This window comes from Melospiza melodia, chromosome 3 (assembly GCF_035770615.1).
Source record: "Melospiza melodia melodia isolate bMelMel2 chromosome 3, bMelMel2.pri, whole genome shotgun sequence".
NCBI lineage: Eukaryota > Metazoa > Chordata > Aves > Passeriformes > Passerellidae > Melospiza > Melospiza melodia.
This window is the reverse complement of record NC_086196.1, coordinates 111,978,797-112,002,410: the sequence shown is the minus strand read 5'-3', so window position 1 is coordinate 112,002,410 and position 23,614 is coordinate 111,978,797. Positions and strand designations below refer to the sequence as shown.

Below are 23,614 nucleotides of genomic sequence, written 5' to 3'. Positions count from 1 at the left end.
CAGGCCTTCCATGAGGATGCTTGGTGGGATGAGTGCTCCCTCCTGCTCTGAGAGCCACCAGATCCATTGCTGGCCAGTGGCAGGGAACAGGACCACAGGCAAAACCTGCACCTTGCTCTCCCATGTTAATTCCAGCTGTCAATTCCTGGGAACCAAGCTGCTGCATTGGTGTCAGGAACTCGGTTCTCCTGGGGAGGAAGGCACAGCATCAGTTACAGGCTGCCCTTCAGCATGTTGTCAGCACTGACAAGGATCATCTCAGGGGTTTTCTGAGCAGAGGCAGGAAAAGGGGAATTTCCAGTGCTCCCTCCCTCTGCCGGGCCCTGTTCACACCTCTGTCCCCAGCTGCTCATTTCACAATTCCCAGCTCCTCCACACTCCTGTCCCGCTGTATTTTATCCCTGTCCTTTCACTCTGTCCCTGCAGCCCTGCACTGCCTGGGAGGGCTGGCTGTCAGTGAATTTTCCCCATGTTAGGAGTGCTTTTGGGCAGCAAATCCAGACTTGGTCCCAAACAGTGGGGTTAAATACCAGAGCCAGTGTCTTGTCTGGGGCTGAGGCTTGTCTCTGTTCCCCAAGTGCCTTTCCAGCACCGTGGAAGCAGTAAATAACAGCAATTAAACAAATACCAGTTACAGATTCATGTGGTGGTGGTGCAGGGAAACACAAGGGCAAAGGAGATGTAGGGCAAAAGGACAGGAGAAATAGTCTTTTCATCCCTCATGCTTGTTTACTTTTATGCAAGATCCAGTTTTTTCATCATCTCTTGTGGAGAAAAGCATGAAAAAAAGATAAATCTCTCTTTTGTGATGTTTCCCCTATCATCAGAGATACCAGAGTGGGAGCCAGGGATTATGTCAGCCTTTTTTTTTTCTTTTCCTTTCTTTCCTGGGAGTAGTGGCTTGTTTTTAGTGCCCCTTCCACTAAACCATGTTGCTCCAAGCCTTGTCCACCGACAGAAATTGTTCAGGCAAATCACTTTTCAATTTAACTGGGATAAAGTCATGGTTTCCCCCTTTTTTTTGTTTTGGTTTTTTTTTAGTGTTTTTTTTTTTTTGTGGAAGAGTTGCTATGTTTCTTTTCCCAGCACATTTTTATGGTATTTTCAGACTAAATTTAATTCTGCGGAGTTCTATTTAGCTAGAAGTGTAAAAGAGAGCAAACCAAAATGAAATATTTTATTCCACTAAAACATTTCATCTGACCCAAAACCGTCTTTCCTCCCACTGTGTCAGCTCAAAATTAGGAGAGAAATTCAAAAATGTGGGGGGAAGGAGCAGTGACTGCTCAGCTCCTGAGCACAAACCCCAGGTATTCACCCCTGTCACAGGGGCTTGAAATGCAGTTTGTTTTTTCTCTGCTTTTAAAAGTGAAAAACCGGGTGTTTTTTTTTCACTGCTTTTAAAAAGATAAATGCCTTCTCCAGAGAGTTAGCTCTTTCTGTAACACGTTACCCAATCCTTCCGAGAAGCAAGGGTCTGTCTGGTAACAGTGAGCCTCTCAAGTGCTGCCTTTCCAGCCTTGTAAGGTCATGATTGCCAGGTTCAGGCAGCCACAGGATCTTGGAATGGTACAAAAAGTAGCTCTGTTAGTGATGGAAAGTCAGCTGGAGATTAATTCATTGCTGCTCTTTTTTTTTTTTTTTCTCCTCTCTGTCTACCTTGAAGAAGGGAAATGGTGATGGATGGTTTTGATAGGGATGACCCAGATGTGCAGCCACCTGTAGCACAGCCTTGCTGCTGTGGCTGCTGCCTTCTGTGAGCAGGGTTTTCCAGTGGAATGAGCAGGGTTTGTTAGTGGAATGTGGGAAAGGGACAGAGCAGGGGGTCTGGATGTGCTTTAGGATTCCCTGGCATCCCTCACAGGGAGCAGGGATGAGGGCGAGATGCATGAGAAGGAGTTTGGTCAGGGAGAAGAGCTGCCTCAGGGATGTGTTGGAAAGGGGAATTTGCTCTCCATCTCCCTTTTCTGCCTCTGAAAATTTCCTTTCTGTTTGTTTGGGGCAGGGGGGAAAGCACTGGTGCCTGCAGCAGGGTAATGTGAAGGATGCTGCTTCACCTACTCCTGCAGTTTTCCTTTGTGACAGCCACAGGAGCAGGAGGAGGCAAAAGCAAAAGCACTTTCTGGCTTTCTGGTGTTAGGAGACTGTCCCATGCTTGGGACAGAAGGCAGAAGGAAACAGCAGTAACTCTATCAGGGGAAACATGCTGTATTGTGTTTGTGAGGTCCCCAGGACAAAGTGAGAGATGAGGAATCTGCCTCCGTGTTCTCAGAAGGCTGATTTATTATTTTATTATATTATATTAAAGGATGCTATACTAAAACTATACTAAAGAAAGAGAAGGATACAGACAGAAGGCTTAATAAGAATGAATAATAAAAACTCTTGACTGATTCCTCAGAGTCTGACACTGCTGATGGTGTTTGGTCATTAAGTAAAAATAATTCACATGAACCAATCAAACATGCACCTGTTGGATAAACAATCTCCAGACCACATTCCAAAGCTGCAAACACAGAAGAGAAAAAATGAGACAATATTGGTTTTCCTTTTTCTCTGAAGCTTCTCAGCTTTCCAGGAGAAGAAATCCTGGTGAAGGGATTTTTCAGGAAATGTGACAGTGGCAGTGCTGTGCCAGCGAGCTCTGGAAATCACGGCGGGCAGTGCAGGGCTGTGAAGCACAGAGATGGTGCCAGCAGTGCCCAGACTCTGCACTGTGCCAGGTGAAATGCTAATGGGATCAGAGTGGCAGCAGGGAGTGAGATATCCCTGAGAAACCAGAGCAGGGAATCACAGCAGCCAGTGCTGCTGTACAGACCAGTGGGAAGCTGCTGCCTTGAGAATTATCTGAGTTTGGGCAGGGTCACAGAGGGATGTCCCTGGTAAAACTATGGAATAGTTTTATAGAAATAGAAGCATGAAAACATTGTCAGGAGAAGTAAAACCCTGTTTACTTTAGAGAGGAGTCAAGTCACACGAGGCTGTGATAGGGAGAAGTAAAATGTGGTATTTTTTACCAGATGCAGAACTGTTCCTTTTGCACTTAGATGTAGATCAAGGAGAACAGAATGGTCGATTTCATGGTCAAGCTGATACAAATATTAAAGAAAACATATGTTTCTGCATAAACTGGTAATGAACAATCATGGAAGCTTGGAATAATCACATATCCAGTAATAGTTTTTGGCACAACACAGAAGGTCATGATTGACAGAATTTTATCTTCACTTAACTAAGCTTAATCCAGCGCTCTTTGGGATGCAGGAACCAAGGAGTTCTTGGGGAGCCTGTTCATCTCTTGCAGGGATACTTTTCCATCCCCTGGGCTTTGCTGTGTGAGGTGGTCCAGGCACTTTACCGGGAGTTTGATGAGCCATGGGTGCATTTCTGCTGAGCTCTGCCTGTCCTTGAAGTTGCTTTGCTCTCAGGGTGGAGCAGAGGCAGGCCCCAGCAGCATGCGTGTGGAAATTTCACTTCCAGAGGTTGGGCAGCTTTTCAGAGTTAAAATAAACCAAAAGTCACATTTTGCTGTTGCCATGAGAACTGTGGAGCTGTTGTTGGACCTTCGGAGTGTGCTCTGCCCTCCCGACTCCAGCTGGGCTTTGTTGAGAGCAGTGCTGGGCTGGGAGGGGCAGGAGCTTTGTGGGACCCTCAGCAGGCTCTGTGCTCCTTAGGAGGGAGCTAGGGAGCCTCCCTGGATGTTTTGTGGGGGCTGTGGGGTTTTTTTTCTACTGGTGGTCACATAGAAAATATGTGAGAGGGTGTGTGGTGAGGGGCTGTTGGTGCAGGGACCCTGCCCTGCTTGGGTGCTGCCTGCAGCTTGGCTCTGGTTCTGTGCCTCACTCCTGTGGTACAGATATTATCAGCAGTGTGCTTTCCCTGCCCTTCTGCGCCTTTCCGTGTAGGTCAGGATCCATGGAAATACAGCTTTGAAATCCATGGAAATACAGCTTTGAAATCAGATGTAAGGAGCAGGCTGCTTGTCAAAGCCTGGTGTAGGATTTCTGGGGCTTTTGTTGTTTGGGATTTTTTTTTCCCCTGAGGATGCTACGTTTATGGTCCTAGCTGCTGATGATTTTGGAAGAAAAGCATCTCACAAATCAGCCTAGGCAAAGGGCCGATCCATTTATGAGGTGTTGATGCAATCACAAGCTCAGATCCTGTGGTGGCTGTCTGCAGTGGGTCTGGTGGTGCAGGGGCTCACTGGACATGTCCCTGAAGGTCTGGGGACACAGGGACGGGGCTGTGGGAGGGCAGATGTGGAACAGGGCTGCAGCTCCTTCAGCTGTGTGCTGATCTTTCACCAGGGTTCATCATTTTGTCCTCAGGCCACCACACCACTGCTCTCCACCTCTGTGTTGGCTTATGCAGAAGCTCATGCTTGTTCCAGCTTTTTTTCTTCCCCCGAAACATTTCCCTGTTGTAATAACTGCAGGAACGATTCAGGGAGACAGAGATAATTCAGCTGGTTGTGAAACCAACCCTCCCGAACCCAAAGCTGCCACCATGAGAACAATAGATAAAAGGGACAGACGAGAGAGGAGGAAGGGCAAGCATATTTCGGAAAAGCTGTGCTGTTTTTGGCTCTGGCCAGCAGTTTGCATAGAAAGTAGTTTATTGTCAGTGGGAGCTGTGGATACCTGCCAGCTCTCCTGTGCAGCAGTGCTGTGTGCCAGAGAAAGGCCCTGCCTGTCAGGTCTTCCCTGCTCCAGCCCCCTGCCCATCAGCTCTTCCATGCTCCAGCTGCTCACAAGCACTTTTACATCTTTGTTGCTTTTATTCACCTCAGCATTGTTGAGCCAAGTCCTCCACTGCAGTAGATGAGTTTTTTTCTTCTCTTCCAGCTCTGGGGTTGGGTGTTCTTGTCTTCTTTGGCTGCCTGGAGCTCCATGTCCCTTGGGACCCCCATCTCCACGCCAGTCTGCTTTGTACCCTGTAGGAGCTGGTTATCTGCTCTGAGGTCTTGGTTCCTGTGCCTTGCTTGCTGCTGAAAATAAATGTGCCTGTGAGATCAGAGTGCAATGGGGAACGTGGGGATGTTGTTGAGCATTGTAAGGTGGTGTTCTTCGTGCTGGGAAGTGCAGCCAGGATGAGTTTGGCTGTGTTTCTGCAGCACTGAAAGCTGTAAACCCCAGCCAGAGCCATCTGGAATAGCGTAAGGAGCTCCTGAGTTCCCACGTGGAGATCTGGGTCACACACAGAGCCTTTCCAGGAGTTCTGAGCTGCCTGATCCGTCCTTTTTTCCACTCCACCTCACTTCCATGCTGGAACAGGTGAGCAGTGCTGCTGGAGAGGCTGAGCCTGGCAGGGACAGAACTCCCAACAAGCACACACTCGTGCACTCCCTGCCTTATGGAAAGAGGCTGCTCGAAATGCACCGTCTGCATTGTCTTAGCTCTGTTATGAAATGCAGGGCAGGCACAAAGACAGGGAAAAATGACTCATGTGCTTATTGTCCATGGGAATATCTCGGGGAGGAAGTGCAAGTAAAGCTCTCCAGAACCTGGGTTCTGAGTGTGTAATGTAAAACTGGTGCTGGGGAATTGTGGAGTTGTGGAAAATACCTTGTTGCGGTGTTCAGTGCTTGGAAAAGTAATTCTTTCTCTTTGAAATGTGCTATGGTACAGAACTTTGGAAAAACTCTTCATTGTACCAGGGCTTTAGAGGGTGTCACAGTGCTGCTTTAGTATAAAGCCAGCAGCTTTATACATTACTTTATGTATAGAACATTAATAAGAACAGCATTCCATCTTGCTTGCCCAAAATGGCGCTGCAGGTGAGGCAGTTTAGCAGTCTTTACCTCTGGTGTATGAAGAAAATGAAGACAACTCTTTGTTGTGTTTCCCATTAAAAATAATTCAGTCCTGAATAACTACAGTTGAGAAAGAAAACTGTTAGCTTCCTTTTTTGTAAGTTTTCCTGCTTTTCCTTGGGAGGAAGAGTTTGGCCATGGTGGTGGTGTCCTGGCAGCCCTGCTGTGGAATTCTGTGGCTGAGGTGATGCCCCTGGTGCTTGTGCCTTGTGCCAGCACCTAAAGCAGGGCAGGCCTTGAGCTGCCTCCACCCCAGCACAAGGAGACTGGTGCCAGCACATGGGGAAACCACAGGGACCCTCTTGTGTGTCACTGAGTGTCCTTGTTAGCAAGGTTAAAAATCTCCACGTGTCCCTGTTTTCACAGGGAAATCCTTGGGAGGCCAAAGCTCTGAAAAAGGTTCATCTCTAACTTCTATTTTCTATTGCTCTGTTGAGTGAAATGTGTTTGACAATGGAGATGCCCTAGGCAGGATTTTGGGGATGATGGGCTGCAGATTCTGGTGTGGGACAGACAGCTGGCCCTGCTCCAACCTGGAGGTGCCAGAGGAGAGCTTTTCCTGGTCTCAGTCACTGCATCGAGCTCAGCCGTGGACCAGATCCACTGCTATTTACTCTGATTTTTGTCAGTGCTGGATGTAGCCTTTATAAACACTCCTGTTGCCAAATTAAGCTTTTCCCCTTCCAAAGTCACCTTAAATGACATTGTTCTTCTTTACCCCTCGCTTGGAAGAGTTTCCCACCCAAGAGAGGCAGAGGTTCTGCAGGAGGTTGGGGGCCATCCCTGTGTCCTCCCTCCCTCCCTCATGCCATTGCTCCATGCAGTGACACAGAGAAGCCTCTCTGGCTTGGAAAGGAGTTCCTCTGCTTTGAAAGCAGCTTGTATGTGGAACTGAAACTGCTTTGCTCAGGCTAGCAGAGTGTTTGTTGTTAGGGGAGATCCCTGATGCTGCATTACCACTTGTGCTCCTTCTTGGAAATGCAGCCCGCTTCCATCAGCTTCATCTTACTGGTGCTCACAGGCTAAACTGACAGAAAATTCCATTTTCTAACATTTGTAAAGCATTGAAAGGACAAAGTGCTTGAAGCTTCAAATGATGGCATTTGGTTTACCAAGGTAAATGAGGTTCTGTTGCTTAGAAAACAGGGCTGCTTCAGGCTGCCCATGCTGCTGTGGCTCTTGCCCCAGACATGCCCCCAGATGATTCCTGTGTATCCTGAGAGAATTGGTCCCAGTTACTGCTGGTGGCCTGGGTTGCAGATTCCCAGGCATCCCTCTCCCAAACATTCCCTCCTAGTGTGGCATGGAGGGGCCTGAGCAGAGCATGATCTGGGCACGGCAGACAAGTCTCAGGTTGGGCAGCCCTCTCACCTGGATGTGCCAGGGAACCAAACACAAGGGTTGGTACCTGCAGAGAACCTTTTCCTTTGTCCTTAATCACCCTCTGAGGCCCAAGATCTGAATTTCTATCCCACTGCTTTTTTGCCTGTGATCTGTTTGCAAAGTAATGGACAAAACCGGGAATAATTCAGGAATCCTTGTGAGAGAGCCCATGTTCTGCTTGTTGGGAAGGGGATGAATGGCTGGGAGGAAATCCCTCTCAGATGCTGTTTGTTCCTGGAGGCCTGCAAGGTCTCCACTGCAAGAGGGCTGATTTGGTGTGTGGATATCTTATGGTTTAAAAAAAAAATAGTTGTTTCTTCCTCCCTTGAATCTGAACCAGCATAGGAGGCATGGAACTGACACACGAGCACATTTGTCCAGCTGATTAGGCAGACATGGCATGTCCAGGGCTGACCAGCCTTGTGCCAGAAATATTGTAGAAACCAGCCAGCTGTATTGTTGACATTGCTAAAACAGAGCTTCACTTAGCAGCAGCTCCAAGGAAAAACTGAAGGGGAAGCAGAGCAAGGTTTGAGTCAAAGGTAGTGAGACAAGCACTGCCCCTCGTGTTCATGGATATTTCTTGTTACTGGAGGTGTGGAAACGAGTCAGAGGCATGCTCTGGCTTCAGTCAGATGGTGCTGGGTGGGAAATCAGAGGTGCTCTCCTAGGATGAACTTCAGGAGCTGTGGAGGAATGCACTTGGCTCCCGTGGGATGGGAAGCTGCTGCAGTGTCCCATTCCAGTGGGCTTAGAACCACTGCCCTTTCAAACCCAAGGGGCCGTGGGACTTTCAAAATGAAAATATTCTGGCTGCTTCAGGATGATCAGGAGTTGTCTTTCCTCATGTATCCACTGCTCTTTTCCTTCAGGTTATGATGCCCTGAGCTATTCTGTGGGAGATGGTGACAAGTGGAGCGGGCGGCAGCTCCTGCAGGCGCGTGAGCAGAACGTGAGTGACGCTCCAGAGGATGGGGGACAGCAGCTCTACATCAGAAACTGCACTGAGCCAGGTAGGAATGAAAGCTGCCTCCAGCTCCTCGGTCCTGCTGGGGGCTTCCTCACATCTGTGCTGCCAAGGCTTGCTTATTTTTAAATCCACACATGCATTTCCTCAAGTTTTGGGGAGAGGAGGGGAAGGGTTTTTTTCTCTGTTCTTCAGGACTAATGTAGGTTACGTGCCCCAGGAGAAATTCTAACAAATCCAGTTCTGGCTGCACTTCTCTGCCTATAATTTTTCCTCTGCCATAATCCTTAATAACATTTCTGGACAGATGGATGATTATGGTGTTTTTTAGACAGCAAAAACTTGTACAAAAATTCTTCTTCCTCAATTTTTGCTTGTTTGCATAACTCTGGCACTGTGCAGACCCAGTGTTGCAGCCTCATATCAGCACTGGCAGTAATATTTTCCCCCACTGTGCTCAGCACCTTCTGTCTCACCACTGCAGCAGTTCCTGCTGCCCTCACCAAACAGAGTGGTCTGTAGGAAGCATGGGAGATTTTATTTGTGGTGAGTTTATTTGTGGGAGATGTTATTTCTCCTGGGTTTTCCCCTCCCTTTTTTTTCAGAAAGTAGAACAATAACTACTGAGCACCCTGTGTTTTCTCAGGAGAGAGAAAGCAGAAATACCTAGATATGTGAAATTACTGTTTCCTCTTGAAATTGTCATGGTGTGACATCCAGTAGTAGAAACTGCTGCAAATTACTACAGAAAGGAAGTGAAAGTAACAGAGTTAAGGTCCTGCCTGTGGTTTTGTCGATTTTGTTTGGGTTTGTCACAGTGCAAATGCAAATAACATTAAGTAGTGTTAAGTGCTGTTGGTGTCAGGCCAGGTGGCAGTCAGAAGCATTTGGGAGTGTTCCACTCCCAAAATTCAGTGTCTGTGGGAGTTACCTGTTGAGCTCAGCGGGATGAGGATGACCTGCAGGATGCACCAGTTGTGCTGCTCAGCAAACAAGTGAGTAAGAGCTGGCAGGAGGGCATGGGTACATCAGTGACAGTGGTGTCAGCTGTGCTTTCATGTCTGAAAGTGTGACCAGCAGTAGGGTGGCTCAAATCCTGGCTCAGCCCTGACAGCAGAAGCTGTGCTTGTCAGGCAGAGCTGCTGGGAAGCTCCATCCCAGGGCAGCACAGTCCTTCCCTTTGGATCAGGTCCCAAATGGTGGCACAGCACTTGGGGGTTCAGCAGGCATGGCTGCTTTGCCTTCTCCAAGGGCTGCTCAGGGAAACTGGGGCACTTTGTGGTGCTGCTGAGCATAATGCATCAGTGCTGTGTAACCAAAGCCTGGGGGCCCCTGTGACCTGGGAATCTGCAGAGCTCAAACCTCCCTCCAGTGTTGGCCTGCAGGTGCTTCTCCTTCCCTTGAGCAGGTGTCAGGAGGGAAAGGCTGCCTGAAAAGGGGATTTTTTTCCTGCTTACTTCCCAAGTCAACCTGTATAAACACCTTGCAGCTTGGCAGAAGTGGGTTGTTTAAGAAAGCAGTTTTACCTCACCTGCTGGTGGAGGGGAGTGGAATGCCTCCTGTTAAAATGTGCTGTGTTTTTTTACAGTGCTTGGCTTCTGTTGGCAATAAACACACCTTGACCTGCTAAAGGGAGGATCTGTGTTCTTTAGCTGCTGGGTGATTACAGGCTCATTTGAATGCCTGCCATGACATTTGCCAACTGCTGCTTTCATTTCCTAATGGTTTATCCAGTGACCTATCTAGTATCATTTCATCATCAGAGCTGCTCCAGATAGTGGGGGTTTTGCTCCCTTTGCCTTTGCAACAAAAACTGTAGAAATATTAGAGTGCTGAAATGGGCTGATTCCAGCCTAAAGACCATTTTTAGGATTTTTTTTTTTGACGTTTTTCTGAGAAATGCCCATCATGGGCTCTGGCCTGGTCCTGTGGCTGATTGTGGTTGTTTTGAGTGGAAGCAGAACCACAGAGCAGCCTGCTGTCTTTTCTAAGGAGTCCTCTGAGTGTCCAGCCCTGCAGTCAGAGCTGCTTGTCCCCTCCCTCTTGGATCTTGGTGGCTTCTTATGACATTTTCTGCTGTCTCCTACCCATCCCCTTGTCCTTGTGGTATCCACATGAAGGTGTGTGGAACTAGAGATGGACAAAAACAAATTGGACAGTTTATTCACTGGAGTTAGTGATACTGTTTAAATGAAACACTTGTGATTCTGGGCCATGTTTGACAGCTTCAACTCATGCAAAAGATGACGAGGAAGAGTGAGAATGACTTGTGTCAGTTCAGGCAAAGTATCATTTACTCACCCAGTCCTGTTCAGAAATGTGAGGCCTACTGGAGGCCAAGAAAAAGGATTAAGCTGGTTTAATGTTGGGTCAGTCCCTGTGCTGCCTGATTCAGGACTCAAATTGCACTGGAGGAGCTCCAAAGCTTGCTCTTCTTTCTTTTATTGGCTGCCAGAAGGTGACAGGCTCTGGGGCTGTGTCAGGGTGGCATGTCCCATGTCTGGAGGTTCAGGTGGGACAAGGTGGCCAGGTCCCTGTGCCAGCTCCTCATACACTTCCTCTGATGAGCCGTCATCACCTTCTTTCCTCCCCCTCTTTAGCACTTACACCTCAGAAAGGCTGAAAATAAAGTAACAGCCCTGCTTAAATGTGCTGCTTTAAAGTCATTATCAGTAATGGCAGGAAATACTTGATTGCTGCAGGAACAAAAAGATCTCCCTGTATTCATTTAGACCATCAGGCATAAAAGTGCTTAAATTAAACAGCCTGAGAAGTTTTTTGTGCAATTATTTTTTTTTTACATTTCCTCATGTTCTTTCAAAAGCAACTTTATCAATATTTCTCCAGTGAGTCACAGCTCGTGGTAGTGTAATTTGTAGTGCTTGGCTGTGGAGCAGGTAACCCTTGCTGAATACTTGTGGCTGTGTTTTTGGAGCCCCTTTGGCACTGAACCACACACCCAGACCCCCAAGGGTGGAGCTGAGCATTCTGATCTCTTTCCTCATTTTTGTTTATGCATGTGGTGTGAGTTCTGCTGGGCTGTCATGTCCAGAGAACTGCAGAGTTTAGAAAGGCCTTCTTCCCAAGCAAATACAGCACCCTATTCACTCTTCACATGAGTGATTTAATGTTTTGTTTTCCTTTTTTTTCCTGTTCCTCCTTGAGCCTCAATCCAATTGAAAGTTGCCTTCCTTCAAGCAAAATTAATTTTATCCTAGCAAAAATGAAAAGTAAAAATTTGTTCCTGCCTTGCAAGTTGCCAAACCTTGCTTTCACTTGGGGGAACGTTAGCAAAATAAATTGCTGTAAGTTTAGTAACAAAATATCCTTGAGGAATAGCAAAAACGATGTTCTCCTCTCACTGAGCTATAAGTTTGGTGAATTTGACAGGAATTTGCTCGAACTTCTGCTTCCACGCTTTGCTTCTGTTTGTCAACTTCAGACCTAAAGCGTCAGAAAAACCAGAATGTTGGGGTTGAAACCTCAGGAATAGAAACAAAAACATGCTTGTTTCTTCTGGGTTCTTGTGCTGGCAGGGAGCTGGGTTGTCCCTTGGTGCAGCCAGGAAGGAGAGATGTTCTTGTGGTGGGGACCAGGGGCTGAGCTTTGGTGCTGGGGCTCAGGGAGGTGGGTTCTGTTCCCCAAGTTGTGTCCAAACACTGGATTTGGCTGTGTCCCAAAGCTGCACTTCTGAGTGAGTGAGGGCTTTGGAGCTCTCCTTGCAGAGCTTTCTTTGCTAGAAACCACGGTGGGTGTTTTCATTTTCTGTGCTGTGCTCTGGGCTTGGAGCTTGGGCTTTGCCTTCTGGGCTGGGCTCTTTGTGGGATTGCTGGATTGTAGGGTCTCCTAGCAATGAGAGGTGGTCCCGAGTATTTTCTGTAGGATTTTCCAGCCATCCAAAGTGTGGCTGAGTGCAGGGCAGCAGGTGGCTGAGCACCATTGCTCTGAGGCAGGACCTGGTGTGTTCTACAGCAGGACCTGGACAGTGTGCCAAAGGGGGAGCTCAGAACAACTGCTTTTGGCTGGGTACTTGAAAACTCTGAATTGATCACCACAACCATGCAGTTCCCTGTAAAACAGGCCCCTCTGGGCATACAGGAGGCCAGTGGTGTTCTTTTTGCTAAAATTTTGCCAGTGTTCCCATGTGATTATGTGTGCAACTCTTAGAGCCAGAGCTTCAGAGAGGAAAATAACACAAAGCCGGTGAGATTAAAATCCAGAGGTGGCAGTGCTATTACCCAGTTCATCCTTGGTGTGTTCTGTTGCATCAGTGAAACAAAAGGAGGAGAAAGCAAACTCCAGATTCCAAAGCCAGCTTTGTCCCTGCAGACTGAGGAGAGGTGCTGAGCTCCAGAGTGCCTTCCCCAAAAAGCTGCTGTCCGTTTTTCCAGCTGTATCAAACAGCTTTCGGCCCTGAAACTTGAGTTAATGCTTGAGGCCCCTGCTTACACATTCATGTTTGATCTGGGAAATACTATATTCACACCAACATTTAAAGCATGTGCTGATAACTACTTGCTCTGATTTCCTTCATTATCAAGCTTACTCCCTCTACCCTTCTAGCATCATAGAGAAACTTTCAAACAGCTTAAGAAAGACACTGTCCTTTATGAGATCTGCTCAGGAACCTCATACTCTGTCCCAGCAAAACAACTCACACATTTTACATGGCCTGGGGTCAACAGGCACTGAGGCAAATTCCTTCATTCCCAAATTTCTTGGTGTACTGCAAGTCTAAAATTTTCAACAACCAAAAATTTTACAGCAGCACAGTAATTAAACTGCATGTTCTGAGGAAAAGAACCTTGGCTCAGCCTTCAGTTCAGCCAGGATGTGCACCTGTAGTGTGGGCAGATCTCTCAGGCTGGGACTTGTTTGCTCCATTGGTGATGCTTGTGCTGAGCCTGTTTTAATTGTTTAAGTGTTTTAATTCCTGTTTTAATTGCTGTTCCTGGTGGGAAATGCTGCGTTGTCATGGGCTGGCTGTGCAGGGAGGGCCCACAGAGCTCTGGGGGAAGATCAGTGTGGCGCCCTGCACGGGGAGTGAGGAGCACCAAAGGTTAATTGCCTGTTGCTGCCCAAGAATCATGTTTATAATCTTGAGAAATGATGGCAAGGAGGGAGGAAGAAAGGAATAATCCTTGTAGGTGAAAAAGAACAGAAACTGTACACTTGCTGCTGCCCAAGGCACAGGAGGAGGGGATTTGAGAGTCTGTCAGAAGTGCAGCCCCATCTGCATGGTAGCTCTCCAATGGTGGAGTAGGGAAGCCCTGTGTCCTTTTTTATGATTATGTTTCCCCCTCTGGAATAACTTTAAAACACCCAGAAATTTTCTTGGTTTTTGGATTTATTTTGGCTTTTTTTCCTCCATTACTTTTTTATTTGTTCTTTGTATCTGGAGGAATGAGGCTTGCTTCCTTGACCTTTCAGCAAGCTTGGGTTACTGTGTTGTGGAAAAGGCAGCAGAGAGGCTTGAAATACTGAAAGGGGACCCTTGCTTCCAAATCTTTAAATGCCTTTGCATTTAAAAGGTGTTAAGCAACAAAGCATGACTTCAAATGTGAATAAATATCACATTGTGCCTCCCTGAATTGGGTTTTACTTCTCTGACACTTGAGGATGCCAGGCTGCTGCTGTGCATCACTCTGGTAATCTGAGAAGTCTTCCATGAAGCCTGTGACCTGAATTTCTAAGGAGGCAGTGAAAAAAAAGAAAAAAAATTGTCAAGTCAGACTTGCTCCTTTCTCTGGGAGGAAAATGCAGCACTTGGATTTTCACATGCTGAGCATGGAAAGCAGCACCAGTGGAGGGTTTGGGGCTGGCAACTGGGAAGAGCCAATGTGGTCCCCTTGTTTGGTGGCTCTGGCTGCCTCAGGACATTGCTGAGGTGCAGATGGCTGCTCACAGCTGCAATAACATTGCAGTGATTGTGTACCAGATGTAGATGTTCTAGACTGGCCAGGCCAGATACCAAAATGGTTTATTTTTTTTTTTCCCCCACACCTGAATCATTTGCCTGGCGTGATAAATGCAAATTGTCCACTTAGCATTGAAAAGTACATTGCTGCATTTTTGTAAAATGTCCCAATTCTCCCCAGGAAAATCTGTGCTGCTCCAAATTTTTGGTTGTTAAAAATTTTAGACTTGCAGTACCAAGAAATTGAGGAATGAAGGAATTTGCCTTGGTGCCTGTTGATCCCAGGCCATGTAAAATGTGTGAGTTGCTTTTGTTGGGACAGTGCCTTTCCCAAGCTATTTGAAAGTTTCTCTGTGGTGCTAAAAGGGTAGAGGGAGCAAGCTTGATAATGAAGGAAATCAGAGCAAGTAGTTACCAGCACATGCTTTAAATATTGGTGTGCCTGTAGTATTTCACAGATCAAACATGAATGTGTAAGCAGGGGCCTCAAGAATTAACTTAAGTTTCAGGGCTGAAAGCTGATGTAGCTCTAAGATCCAGGACAAGCCTTTCTTAGAGTTCTGTTTTAAATTTGGTATTTTTGAGCTATTACTGCGAAGGAAGAAAAATAACATCTGGCCCCATGTTGCAAACTGGATTTTTGTTGCTTGTTTTTTTGGTTCTTGCCAGTAGTTAGTAGTTAAAAACCAAAGGTCCAGATTTTCCACCAGTGTAAATTATTATTGGCTTCATTGACTTCATTACATTTACACTAGATTTAAATGACCAAGAATCTAACAAACCATCCCAAGTCAGGTTTTAATACAGTCAGGGTGGAGTTTTTATCATCTGCAATCTGCATTTTAAGCAGTGCTTAATTGTGTAGTTTTTATATACAGACACGTGCGTAAATTCACTTATGCATGCACAGAATAATGGCTTCATGTATTAATGCTGAAGCAGTCTGATTTAATGTGCAGCAGTGGGTAAAATAAAAATATTTAATTAAAATGCCCTTTTTTTGTGGACTGCATTAAAAAGAGCTCCCAGATTAGATACTGGCTGCCCATATGTGCAGGTCCTTTGTCATTTCCCTGCTGCTCCTGTTAGAAAATGGAGAGGTGAGTGGTTTTTCTTTAACAAAGATCCCAAGATGCCAGGTGCTGGCAGAGGGATGAAGAACTCCTGCTTCAGTCCAGGCTCTTCAGGGGCTCTCCTGTTGGGATATAAATCTTCTGTGCTGGGTGTGATGAAACCACACGGAAAGGGAGATCACCCCTGCAATCCAGAACTGTCCATGCCAGCTCCAGGCACATGGGGGGAAGTAACAGAACAAGGTGCCAGCTGCTTGGAGTGTTCAAACCAGGCACACACCAGCATGGAGAGCTGCTCAGCACTCTGTGGATGCTCATCCAGGGATACTGGGTGGTTTTCAGATTTGGTTTCATTTCCATCCTGAATGTCAGGATTTTAGGATATGGTCGGATACCCAAAAATTTCAGGATAGGGTCAAATATCTTTTAAAAGGGTTTTGCTGGAGCTTTGGGGAAAAAAGTGCTGATTGTGGGGCAGCAGCTACCCCAGTGCTTCATGAGCTCTCTGGTAGCTTCTCTCTTGGGGGAATTGCTGCCCCCCAGCTCAATGAGTGCCTTTGCCAGTGACCCAAAGTAGTGTCCAGGCAGTGCCACAGCTTTCTGTCCTCACCATTGGTTTTGGCACTGTCCCTTGTAGGCATGAGCTTGGATGAGGATCTGCCAGAAACTCTCAAGGTTGTTTGCACAGTTGTGGTTGTGCCTCTCTGCCGGAGGGGGAAATGCTCTGGAATAAACCCTTTCCTTGGTTTTATATGTATGTGCATAGAAAAAAGAGAGGTGTGGGATAAAGGGAAGTGAGCAGTCCTGAGCAGAGTGAGTGTAACCAAAGCCAGTCCTGGTGAACACAAACAGCCCAGGCACCTGGTGATGGATGGATGGGCAGCTGCTGACAGCCTGAATGGCCACTTCTAATTAGCACTCATTAAGAAGAAAGCAACTGGAGGATCAGCTCCTGCCCCCATGAGTGTGTGTCCCCTGTGAGCCAGGCACTGTGTGGCCCGGGAGAGCATCCCAGTGATTCCCCAGCACTGCAGCTCCACTCCCAAAGGGCTCTGAGGAACCATGAGCCAGAGGTGTGCTGCCTTCCCATCTCTTAATGGGCAGCAGAAGAGGAGGAAAGGAGAAAGTGATCATTATTTTATGTTAAAACAGAGATAATTACTGCTCTAGAATTTCACCAGAAAACAAAGCGGCGATTAATTATTGATGGTCAGAACTCCAGCACAGCTCAGCAGAGTGGGGGTTCACGTGTCCTGGGGGCTGGGGCACGGGGAGCCCTGTGCCTTGTCGCTCTGCAGGGATGGCTCCCTCAGGGGGAGGCTGCTTTGGAGTCTCTTGGGGCTGCTGCCCACGGGAGCTCAGCCTGTGGCTCCGTAAAACCTGGCTGCAAGCTGGGTGCCTGATGGCATCCCTGCCTGTGCTCGTGGTAGAGATGTCAGTGTACCACAGCATGCCTGGAGAAGGGCCCTGCAGTGGCAGAGGTGGCTGATCAGGCTGGAGGGCTGTGTCTGACACTGCCTTCTGGCTCCCTGTACGCCCAGGGAAAAAGAGCAAGCAGAGTGTGAGATGTGTTTGCCCCTGGGATGCGGCCAGTGGCCTGAGTGACACTTTCCTGGTGCACTCTTGCATCTCCCAGTAAGTCTGGTATCTCTGTATGAAATAGCTCCTTGTGTTTCCTTTTCCCTGGGAATTTGAGTGTTTCCTGTACCCTTTGTGCTCTGCAGTAAGAGTTGCTGAGCTTTGTGCTGCCTCTTGAGAGGAGGCCAGTGTGCTGAGGAAAAGGGAAGGAGGGGGCCTGGATTTCCATGAGAGGACATCAGAGCCACTCTTGAAGCAAGCAGGATCTCAAGGATGTCCTCCAGGGCAATTGGTTGCTGCAAGGACCCTCAGTGAGGCAGGATGCTTCATGCAGGGATGCAGTGACTTTCCTGTAGCCATAGCAACAGCTGGAGATGTGGTGGTGGCTGCCAGCATCCCTGGACTGATGGGCCTGTGAGAGAGGTGTGGCTGCAGGGCCAGGCAGGGGAGGCACCCACAGCCATGCAGGTGAGCAGGGCAGGTGTGCTGAGAGTGTCCAGCTGTGCTGCCAGATCCCTTCTGGTCACTGCACTGTGCCCCCAGCCCAAAAGCTGAGGGGTGGGCAAGGGACCAGACAGGAGAGCTCAAAGAGCAGTGGACAGGGCAGTGCAGGTGGATCCCATCCCATGAACTATGTCCTGGAGTGAGGTTGTTGGATCCCTGTGGAGCCAGGCTCCTGTGGGTAATGCTGAACCTCACCCTCTCCCCCATCCCAGGTACCAGGATTACAGATTTAATCAGGATGCAGGAGCTGACAAATACCTGGACTGGGAGATGGAAAGTTCCACTGAGCCACCACTGCTGTGCTTGGGGGGAAGCTGGCAGTGGGGGAATGGAGCTGTTCATGCTGCCTTGGCTTGAATTAATTTTATATTCTTCTTGCACTTGGGTTCCTCCTTTGGAACCCAAAGGTCTGTCTTTCCAAACTCACTTTTTCTTAGAAAAAACCCATAAATTCCAAGTGAAACTTCTGCTGAAAGCCAGTACATCCTCTGCCCTACCTCCACTGCCTCTGTGCTGAATGGTTTGGATTGAATCTCTGTCTCCTGGGAAGGACTCACGGGGATATTTAACCTGCCTCAGAACAGAATCAAAGAGTAGGTGAGCACACAGGGAGGCAGGAGGACCCAGCAGCCCACAGAGCTATGTGATACATCCTTATGCATAACCTGCCTGGCCAGGCTTCTCTGGAGCTCCTGGTGGTGTTTGGTGGCTGCTGGAGGAGCCCTTGGTGTGCAGGCACCCGTGTTGGGGCACACATGTGAGAGCCTGGGTCTTGTTTGCTCTGTAGAGCACTTGGAGTGCTCTGCCCAGCCAGGGACAGCAGAGCTGAGGACAGGATTGATGTCTAGCCTGGCAGATTGTTCCATGTAGGAAATTCCCTGCTGCTTCAGGCCTATAAATCAGCATCAGATGGCCTTTTAAGGGTGTATGCTGTCAGTCAGTTTCCCATCCTATCTTGATTTTGCAGATCCATGGCTCGTTCCCAGTGGAGGTGCAGACTTGCCTGCAGCCAGTGGAACTAGAGAAAGTCCTGTTGCTCTGATTCCTTCTCCCAGCCCCATGGATTTTTGGTCCCACAGTGATTCTGCTTCTGCAGATGGAGCTGGGGTGTCACTCTGGGGGACAGGGCTGGTGCCATCCCCTTCTCCCACAAATGGGGTGCTGCCAGTCCTGCTGGAGCTTGGGAAGCACAGGGCTGGTGGGGTTAAAGCAGAGCCTGTTGCCCAATTTCACAGGGAGGAGGTTTGCAAGCAGACCAGGTTTAATTTACTGCCTTGTAATTAATTGTTGCATTGTTGTTGTGGGTCCTGGGATGAGGTGAGAGATGAGAATTGACTCCCAAGTTTTTAGAAGGCTGATTTATTATTCTATTCTATTCTATTCTATTCTATTCTATTCTATTCTATTCTATTCTATTCTATTCTATTCTATTCTATTCTATTCTTCTAAGGATATACTAAAACTACACTAAAGAAAGAGAAAGGAGACATCAGAAGGCTAGAAAAGAATGATAATAAAAAACCTGTGACTGACCAGAGTTCCAACACAGCTGGAATGGGATTGGTTATTAATTTAAAACAATTCACATGGAACCAATCAAAGATGCACCTGTTGGTGAGCAACCTCCAAACCACATTCCAAAGCAATCAGATAATTATTGTTTACATTTCTTTTCTGAGGCTTCTCAGCTTCTCAGGAGAAAAATCCTAGCAAAGGGATTTTCATTAAATATAACAGTAACACTGCCTTATTTTTCTACTCCCACAAGACCAGTAGAGGAAACATTTACTTTGTAGTTTGTTTATCTGTGTAACTCAAAGAGCTAAGTGAACTGCTCAAAGGATGCTGCCGTGAGTGTGTGGAGAACTGAAACAACCTGGAGGCTTGTGCTGGGGAGGTGTCAGGCTGTGTGCCATGCCAGGTTTGTGCTGGAAATTGCAGAGGAGGGAGGTTCTGTGCTGTGTGGGAAGCTCAGGAATGGTTTGGGGTGGTGTTGCCCATCTGACAAGTTTCATGGCACAGCAGCAGGGCTGGGGCACTCAGGGCTGTGACAATGAGGTCATCTGATTTTTGGGGTAAACAGAAACTGCTGGGGAGGTTCTGTGTGGAGCCTCAGGTGTGGCTGTCAGGGCAAATCCATCCTTATTTCTTGACATGCTTAGCAGCAGGCACAGTGGGATGGCCTCAGAGTGCTGGCACAGGCAAACACACACTCTGGAGTGGCTGTGCAGTGTTTGTATGGAGGTGAAAATACTTACAGGAAAGTCAGAATAAATACTTCCCTCTGTTGCCTTAATTGTTCTCTTTTTTAAAAACATTTTTTAATTTTTTTTGGATCTTCTGTGTAATACTGTTTTGTTCACTCAAAATTTAAACAGAATAGCTTCATCTGATTTTTAATTTTTGGGTGAAAATACTAGAGACCCTCATCTTCGCATTTCAGCATGATGGTGCCACAGGTGATGCATTCTCTTCCCAGCCCAGGAGGTTGGGAGCAAGCTCCAGGATCCTGTGGAAGGCTGGAACAGCTGAGGAGAAACCTGCGCTGTTCCAGCTCTCCTCAGGCAGTGTGTCCTGAAGTGGGAGATGGAGCTGCAGTTTTTGGATTGAAACTCTTTGTTTCTAACATTGGCTGCAGCAAACAAGTCTGGAGAAGCATTAAATCCTGAAGCAATTAAATGTATCTGCAAAGATTTATTTTTTTTCCCTTTTGTGAGATATTTGCCAGCTGTTGTTTATGGAAAAAAATCTCAATCTTTTTTATGAGAACTGTTTTTAGGTTTCTTTGTGTTTGGGGCTGATTTATACATTATGCATTAGCTCGGGAAGGCAAAACATTTATTTACCAGCCTGAATATTTAGTGGAAGAATAAGTGGGAGTCAGTGAAAAGCCTGTATGGATAGCTTAGCCAGAGATTCAGAAGAGCTTTCCTGGTGTTAGAAATGGCACAATTAGCTTGTAAGGGAAGAGCCAGACAATAAATGGACTTTCCTGTGCCTACGTGGGGGTGACCCCTGTGGTGGTGTTCTCAGGGGTCCCAGGATGAGGGAAGAGATGAGAGAGAATCTTGACTCCATGTTTCATAAGGCTGGTTTATTATTTTATGATATATATTATATTAAAAGTAAATTATAAATTAAAACTAAAAGAATAGAAGAAAGGATTTCATCAGAAGGCTTGAAAGGAATAGAAAGGAATGATAATAAACTCTTGTGACTGATCAGAGAGTCCAGGACAGCTGACTGTGATTGGCCATTAATTAAAAACAACCAGATGAGACCAATCACAGATGCACCTGTTGCATTCCACAGCAGCAGATAATCAATGTTTACATTTAGTTTCTGAGGTCTTTCAGCTTCTCAGGAGAAAAAATCCCAACAAAAGGATTTTTCATAAAATATGTCTGTGACAGACCCCTCTGCCTGCAAGGCCTTGTGCTCCATGGCTGATGCACAGAGATTACAGAGAGAGGGATTTTGGGGACTGCTGGATTTTGGGGACTGATAGCAGCTGGGATTTCTCTGTTGCTGGAGGTGTTGGCTTCATGGAGGCCAGGGAAAGAGGGGACACGTGGAATGGTTCCTGACTGGGCTGGCTGTGTTTGGGAGGAACTGAGGAGGAGTGGGGTTTTCTTTGTTCAGGTTTGCTAGATGGTGTTTTTGAGGGAGTTCATTTCTGAGGCACTGTGCTGAGAAATGCACAGTTCTTTATGCTGTTCCCTTTTCTTTTTGCCTGTGAATGAAAGGATGTTGATTAGAGCTGGGGCCAAGCAGCATGCCCTTGTCTGGGATCAGGCATGCCATAGGGATCCTGCTGCTACAGAACGAGGCTCTGAGGTGATTTTATTGCTTGCTGACTGCAAAAACTTGCCACCAAATGATAGTTTATGAGAGCTGGGCTGTCTTGGGAACAAATGGAGTAAGTGGGTTGGAGCTGTGAAGAAAACAAACAATACGGGGGATAATACATCCTTGTAGTTCAGAACATCAGTTTCAGAACAGGGAAGTGACTTCCCTGGGAGCAGGTCTTTGGCTGCCTCAGGAGCTGGCAGGGAATTGTGACGTGAATTTGAACAAAATGCACCAAACCAACAAGCAAACTGGGCTGTGGGACCTGTGAGCTTTGCTTCAGCATGATGGCATTAAACAGAGGAGCCGCAAACCTTCCTGAGCGTCGCTCTGGGAACGAGGACTGAGCTGTGGCAGTCACGGAGCAACACTGTGAGCTGTTCCCTGGAAATGCTGCAGGAACACACAGCAAGCAACCAGGAATAAGGGCTCAGAGAGGGATTTGGTGTGGTCAGGGAGGGGACCATGTGTGGTCAAGGCAAACTCCCATGGGCCCCCCAAAATCTCCCATTGTGTTTGCCACTGGTGCTTGGCCATTTCATTGCTTTTCCAGGCAGGCTGTGTGAGGCTGCTGTGGCTTCACTCATCCTCTGCTTGCACTGAATAATGATAAAAGTATTATTATTAGGTGCACTGAGCCTGGCAGAGAACATAGGGGAGAAAGCAAAGCAAAACCCCACCCTGGGCTTTGTGTCTGAGGGTGTTGTTCATTTCTTTGAGGGGGATGCAAGTAAACCATGCCTGGTTGGCAAGAAGCACATGGTCCAAAGCAGCCAGCCCCCAATCCAGAAGGGTTCATTTATTTGCCCCACAGCATGTCCTGAAATAGTAATGTTTGGATAATGTTTTGGGGGTAACTAAGCTGGAACATGTGTATAACTGTTCAAGTTGTGAATGCCAAAAAAGGGAATCCATGTTAAGCTCAAAAATCTGGACTCGTCATGTAATTATGAAAAATGTTACAATTGTAGTTGGGTTTTGTTGAATTATGCTATAGGCTTTTTGGCAGGGATTTCATGGGAGATGAGGAAACAACAGCTTGATGCTTCCCTCAAGCTTTTTTGAGGCTATTCTCTTTTTTGCCAAAGTGTACGTGATGCATTCTTAAAAAATCCATCTTGAGTTCCTCAACCTCTGCTGGAAACCACTCTGGAGGGTAAATGTGGGACAAAGCAGGTCTTGGATGCCCCTGCTCCCTGCCAGGGCTTTGTCTTTGAAAACCAGGGTGAGGTAAGGAAGGGTCTGGCCCTTCTGCTCAGCTGAACTGGTGTTGGGGGAGGCAGGAGAGGTTCTGGCCGTCTGTGCTCCATTGGGGAGCGTAATTTGTGTGGTCTGCAGTAAAATCATAGATATGTGGGGTGGTCTTCAGTGTTGGGGCTGAGCTGAGCTCTCCCAGGGGTTTCTGACCCAGGCAGAGGCACTGAATGTCTCTGAGCACATGGAATGGGTTTATGACCCTTACACATGGAATGGGTTTGTAACCCTTACATAAGGGCATGCCCTGCATGGAGAGGATGATTAAACATGCAGAACCCTTCAACAGGGGGAGTTTCTCAATTTCTTTGAGGAAAAATAAAGTCGTAAGGGCCGTCCCTTTGCTTGCATCTTCAATTATCCCAGAGTTTAATTTGTTGCATTTGTTTTAGTTTTGTCAGCTGAGCTCCGGCAGAGATACGTCAGAAATTTGTGCTTTACTCCTTAGAAAAAACCACAAAGCCTTACAGCTGCAGGAATAGCAAGGCTGGTGAAAAGGAGTGAGGGGGGAAAAGCAGATTTTTAAAGCCAGTAGATTTCTTCTTTTAGTTGAGAAACCTGAAAAACCTGAGGTTTTTAAGCTCTTTTCTGCAAACACGGGGATTCAGGAGCGCTTTTTGACGTTCGCTTGATTTTCCTGGTTTTGCTCTTTAACTTGCTTGTGATGAAAGTGGGTTTGACCCTCTGGCAGTGCGAGGTGGCACTGAGTGAGTGCTGCCAGGCTGTCCTGCAGGGCAGCTGGCATGTGGGATGGGAGCTGGGAATGGGGACAGGGATGTGCCTCAGAGGGAGCCAGGACGGAGTGTCCCCTTTTCACAAGCATTGCCTGCTCCTCTAAGGAGTTCTGATGGGGAAATCTCTTGGGCACTGATGGTTTTTATGCTGGCATGGCTGGCTGGGGAGCAGGGCGGGCTGGGGTGCACCTGGCAGGCTGCAGGAATTGCCTCCCAGCTCTCCCCAGCTGTGGTGGTGCTGGCTGGGGGCATTGTGCAGAGGCCGCTGGGCACTGGGAGCCACAGGCATATGGCAGCGGTAGGAGGGGTTTCCATGGAAACCTTTCAGCTGCATGACATCACCAGCGCTGTCACATTTAAGCTTTTCAAGGCTTTTTGGATTTTAGGGATTACATAACATTGGAGGGGTTAGGCTGGGGCTTAGATCTAATCAGTATTCAGGGACTTAGTTGAATTAAATTTTTAGAAAATCCAAACACCCCAATCCAAAAGTGGCCAGCAGCAGCAGCAGTGGTTTTTTAGTTGTCTTGGGCACGTTCTGTG

The 23,614-nt window shown here is 47.4% G+C and overlaps 1 protein-coding gene across 2 annotated transcripts in view; it reads left to right on the top strand.

The window, feature by feature from the left end:
- SLC24A3 (solute carrier family 24 member 3) overlaps nt 1-23,614 on the top strand; it is a 109,072-nt gene that overhangs the window by 9,481 nt on the left and 75,977 nt on the right. For both annotated transcript variants that reach the window (XM_063152673.1, XM_063152672.1), the window contains exon 2: nt 8,068-8,208. The gene's annotated coding sequence lies outside the window, so the exon portion shown is untranslated. The remainder of the gene's footprint in view (nt 1-8,067; nt 8,209-23,614) is intronic.